Genomic DNA, 6,000 nt, shown 5'->3' with positions numbered 1-6,000 from the left:
CTGTCATCTCAGTGCTTGGTGGCTCATAAGATGTTTCAGAAGCTGTCTGTTGATATGTTTGCGTCTCACTGAAGGAAGAGCTGTCATTAATGTACTGCAGGCAGGAGGCAGCTGGCATTTTGGGGGCAGTTTGTAATGTAAATGGCATGGAAAGTAACTTGACTCTATACCAGATTCGTTGGTGAATGCGTCCGGTAATTCAAACCCATCCCAATTCTCTACACCAACTCAGTGAAATCCAATTGCTCATTCCATTAAATACAGTAGTCCCCCGTTTTGTCTCGTTCTAGGTAGTTTGCTAACGACTGGCTCCATCTGTGCAGGCTTTGGCTTTATATGTATTTTATGAGTGCATTTTATCTGCCTCGTCCCTAAAGACCAAAAGGAGCATTTGTCTTATTTGTGACACGCTTTTGTGAGCGGTATCCCCCAGCAGAATGATCAACGAGGCATTTAATAGGGGAATAATAGGGAGCTGCTTCGAGCACTGACACACGCATAAAATTCGTATTCAGGGTGCAATATACGACTCTGAACTCTCACCGGTTTTCAAGAGCAGAGTCACCTCCATCTGCCGAATGGCTGGAATGAGCTCGAGAAACAACGTGCAATGGAATGCATCCGAGTCAACGTAAAATCAATAAAAGAAAATCCTTCTTTATGCAGCATGTAGCCAGCTCGTGCCGGGGTGTTTGGAAGAGACAGGAGGAAAATTGTGTAACTGATTACAGGCCGTGCTGATGGCAGCTGGAGTGCTGTGTGAAAGGGCTCGTTTCTTCGCAGTATTGAGGTGCCTAAAGCTGCAGATAGGTGCCCCTGTGATTTTTCAAAACGGGAGTTAGGCATCTAGGAGCTTTTGAAAATCCCAGTCATTGGCTACTGGCCTCCTTAGCCACCTGAATACCTTTTAACAATGTGACCGTAAGGAATTACTGTGTAATTCCTTAAGGAATTCCTTACAGGGAAGAGATTGCTGATATCTGAGGGCAAAGGCAGGAGGAGATCCCATGGCCTAGAGGTAGAAGAATCATAGCTGGAAACAAGGTACAAGGAACAGATTCCCTAGGGCTGCGCGGGGTCTCCATCCCCTGGAGTCTTTACGTTAAGGCTATGTTGTCTGGGTGACATGGAGTCTGGGTATTTTCTTAAGGCAACTTGTTTGTTCACACTAGGTACCTATCGCTCCTTGCACAGAGGTGGCTGCAGACCACTTGCATTTGTAAGCAATCCCCTCTCTTAGGGGTCACAGTCCAACAGTGTCCAGAAGAGCTGGCAGTGCCAGGCTTGGGGGGCAGGGGGAGGCCACTGGCAGAGCCAGGCTGGGGGATCGGGGGCTGGCCATGCAAGGCATGGCTTGGGACCCAGCAATGCCTATGAATAGCTAGCAGGTATCAGAACGTCCCAGACATTCCCCAAACAGAGAGACATGGACGGAGGCTCTTGGAGAGCCTCCCACTGGCTCTATCTCATCTCAGGTCTTTCCGTTGCCTGGGCTGTTGCAGCTTTTCCACCTTTCCCCAACTAGCATGGAGCTGGGGCTGACTGTAAGTGAGACCTGCCCAAATATGGTACAAAACCCCACTCCCCTTCTGCAGCACGGGACAGAATGCCGGAGTCCTGGCTCCCTGCTCCCCACACTCTAACCACTAGACCTCACTCCCTTCCCAGGGACGGGACCCAGGAGTCCTGGCTCCCAGTCCCTCCCCCCGCTCTAACCACTAGACCTCACTCCGGTCCCAGAACTGTCGCTGAATCACCATTACATGATCTTGTCTGTCAAGGCTTTTGCTCTGCAACGGATCCTTTAGGGCAGAGTCAGTCTGGGGACCCTTTCCAGCTTGCACAAACACCTGAAGGAAGTCACAGGGATGCTCCGTTCCCCTGAGGCACATCAGCCCTCAAACCAGGCAGAAATAAGAAGGGTAAGCGCTCCACATCCACCCCGAAAGCTCCTCCCCTCCCCCCCCCCCAAGTCCCTGCTGGTGCTGCCCTGTGCATCTCTGCAGTGTGAGCATTGATGAGAGACACTGCTGTAGGCATCAAATGGATTTACCCTGGGGTTTGTCTCCACATAAAGCAAACCAGCTTCTCTTTGGTTTGTCTCTGATCAGCCACAGACTGTGATGGGATCCCTGAATATGCCCCCCTCTCCCACCTCCGTTTAAGCATTTCAGTGTTGTGCCAGCCTGGGCCTTTGCTCCTCTCCGCCACCTTGCAATGCAACATAAACCATGATTAGGAAGCTGAGACGAGAACCCAGACCAGTATAAAAGTAAACCGATCAAAAGCCGGCACGGATCCTTGACGGAAGTGGGGATGTGTGAGGAGAAGCCAGAATTTCAGTCCCTGTTGTAGGAACAAAGGGAATCTGTGCGCATGAAAGGAATTATTCATGCTTGAATGGGGGAGGTATTTCTTATGAGGGGACCAGGAGCCAGGACTCCTGGGTTCTAAGCTCTGCTCTGACACTGACCCAAGTTGAGTCACTTGCCCCATCAGTGCCTGATGGGCCTTGGAGCAATGTCTCCTGCGCTGGGTTTGTGAGGGGGGAATAGCCAGAGCACCCGTGGGGCAGGTTAGTGCATTAGGGTAAATTAAATGGCAGAGCTTGCAATAGGATCAGAACCTAGGCAGGTGTCCTGACTCCTGGTTCCCACCCCATTCTAACCCACTAGACCCCCCCCCCCACTCCCCTGCCAGAGCGTCCTGGCTCCCAGCTGCCCTGTTCTAACCACTAGACCCCACGATTCTCCCTTCCTTTATTAAAATATGGCCCCCGAGCTTCAGTGCGAAGCTGAAATAGACTTGTCCATTTCAAACAAACAGTTCTGCATCATCCTGGGTGTTTAACACCTTGTCTTATCATCAAGTTAAGGGGAACTGGAGAGCAAGTTCCCAATTAACACTTGCAGATTTATTTGTGGAGTAGAATGTAATGGCCCATGCTTATGACATTATTTCAGAGCGGGCCCTGGAAGCTCTTGAAGAATCCTGACTAAAACCATGATATACACACGAGCTAGGCTGGCTGCACACACGCACTAAGCTAATGCGAGGCACTAATCTGCTGAGCGCACATTTTAATGATATTAATAAAATAACGTTGACTTAATTAAAGTAAATTATTGCGTAACGATGCTCCCGGGAGGTAGCTGAGGGTTGGGGGATTTTTTTTCTTGGAAGCTGTTCAAATAAGGCCGCCGGATGCTAAATACTTTATTGTTCCACTTCCTGTAGAAAGCAGGGCCTCACCTCTTGGTTTAGTTGGGCAGCTTCTAATCTAGGATCTGCTCCTTATTTTAAATACCTCATTAGAATGGTCACAGCCAAACCCATCAAAACCCCAGCATCCCACCCCTTGCACACTGGAGATCGCTGGAGATTTTTAAGAGCAGGTTAGACAAACACCTTTCAGGGATGGTCTAGCTCATACTTAGTGCCATGAGTGCAGGGGACTGGACTAGACAACCTCTCGAGGCTCCTTCCAGTCCTACAATGCTATGATTCTGTGTTAGCTGTGAGAACTTTGATCAACTAGCTGTTCCGCTCTCACCAACCTCAGACACTGAAAGCCCTGGCGCAGGCCCCTCTAAATCATGAGGTTTTAACAATAATAAATGTGGGGTGGTTCTTATTTCCCCTAATAGCTTTTGAGACTTTAGGATTCACATTAAGCTTTTCTTCCCCTCTAGGGGTGGGCTAGAATTTTGTTTAAAGAAAAAAGGAAGCTGAGGTTCTCTGGTAAATCCCATAACTCCTGGAGCTGGGCCTCGAAGAGAAGCCGCGCAGATCATGAGCGTCAGGAATGTTGCTGCCTCCCATGATTTTATCATGTGTGTCTTGCAGCCCAGCTCTGTGCAAAGGGGAAATTTCACAGTGCAGATAAGAAGAACAGGGAAGGCACAGGCTCTGTTTGCATTGAATACTAGGGATAGGCAAGGAATAGTTCTTCGGGGTGTCAGGATTTATTCTTTTCCCCCCAGCCAGGAAACTTGAGGTCGGGTTCTGTGCCGTCTCGCTTGGGAGGCACAGGCCAGGGGCAGGGGGAAAAGGTGACTTTGCACCATCCAGTTCCTGGTCTGATGGTGTCATTCACCACCCTGTATTATGGGGTTTTCCCCACGTACGCACACAAGTACCTAGAGACTTCCAGGGACTGATTCTCCATTATCCTGCACCTCCTGCAATTGTTGATGCTGGCTCAAAATGCTACCGTGGAGATCTGGTAGCACACTACGCCAGCCGCTTGCTGCTGTAAGCGGCGGGGCCACGGAGAACTCTGAAATGTGCACACCTGAGTACGTGTGGAAGGGGTTGCATCTGCCCTGAACTCAAGGACGCTAATTGCAGTGGCCACGTCACTCCATGCAGCACAAGCTCTTATCACGGCAGAGGCAGGGTTGTAGTGTCCGGATGTGGATTAGATGAAGTGAATAGATGGGGCAATTTCCAAATAGTAGCATGAGAGCCCCTCCCTTTAGTCTCCACCTGCGTGGCAGGTTATCACATGGGCTGGGCTGAGTTAATGCAGCCACAGAGATCTGTCAAGGTCTCTGCCATCCCTAATGCCCATTGCGGGTGTAACAGAGGAGGGGTGGGAGCATGATGGGCTGTGAAACGTGTGCTCAGCGCTGGAGATGTAGGTACCTGGTTAAAGGAGTGCAGACAAACCTGGAGATGGATCTCCCCCAAACACCTGCACGGTGATCCATGCCTATGGGAGCCACCATGCACTCCCACAACCCGCCTCCTATGCAGAGTTTCCCAGGGAATTGAAATTAGAGGCGGTGTTTGAATTTACAGGGGGGAGGGTTGGAAAATGACTAAATTGGCAACCCTGCGTAACTAGTTCACATAAGTGCTGGAGCTAGGGGTGCGGGGTGTGGGGAGGCTGACACACCCCTGGCTTGAAGTGGTTTCCATCCTATACAGGGTTTACGGTTTGGTTCAATGGCTCTCAGCCCCCCTGCCCCCCCATACAAATTGTTCCAGCCCCCCTGCTAGTTGACCTCCGCGATGGAGGAGTTCGGGGAGGGTGTAGGGAAATCCCATGTTACAGGAGACAGAGAAAGAGTATGCCCTGGCCACCCACGCCTGGATATTTAACCCCATAACTGCACAGGACCCTGTGTGCTTTCCATGAGGAGAGTGGCATTAAGAGTGCTGCAGTTGAGAGCTGGCTCTAAAGCTCTGTGGAACCCGAGTTCTGGAATTTGATCAGTTTGCAAATGATGTTTTCAGGTGAATTAACAGCAGCTGATTGGCGCCAGAGAGGTGTCAAATCCAGCTCCCCAATTAGGGTGTCTGCCACGACTATGCAACTCTGCTTCTCCCAGTGCTCCTGTCCCATCTCCCTGTCCCCTCCTTACCACACCAGAGTGCAGGGTGCTGAACAGGGACCACAGTCGTCACCTGCCTCACTGCCATGGCAGCACCTCAGGCATATGCTCCTTGCATCCATCAGGTGGAGTTGGATTTGGCCTCTTAAATGGGGACCAGAAACCAAGCCCCCCTGCTGCTGGGAGTCCCTGGGCAGGAGCTGAGGGGCTGTGATGCCTGGGGGAGGGAGAGGCAGGAAGGGAGCGGTAGCACAGACGGAGGGAGGAGAAGCCTGCACATCACTCAGTAATTTTATTCCTATTTTGTGCATGACGCGGTGCCTTCTCCTGCCTGCCTGACAGCTCAGCTGTCTCCAAGATTTACACAGTTGGAGTCGGGAGGGAGGCAGGTACCACCAGCAGGGAGTTGGGAAGGAGAGACAGGCCCATCTTTAAAAAATAAACCTCCTCTTCGGAGAGCCGTTCAGCACCTCCTGGTTTAACTTTTGGAGAGTGAGAGCTCTGATGTGCTGCAGCCTGGAGATCTGAGTGGCTGAGAATGGAAATGCTTCATGTTTGCTGCAGCGGGGCTGTTCTGTCATTCCTCCTCTTGCTCAGCGAACCCTCTGGTGTGTGTTCCGGGTAGCAACAACCTCCCGCTGCCCTTAGCATGGGCATGAAC

This window comes from Lepidochelys kempii, chromosome 23 (genome assembly GCF_965140265.1).
Source record: "Lepidochelys kempii isolate rLepKem1 chromosome 23, rLepKem1.hap2, whole genome shotgun sequence".
Taxonomy (NCBI): Eukaryota; Metazoa; Chordata; order Testudines; family Cheloniidae; genus Lepidochelys; species Lepidochelys kempii.
The sequence above is the reverse complement of the archived record's forward strand: the minus strand, read 5'-3'. Positions refer to the sequence as shown.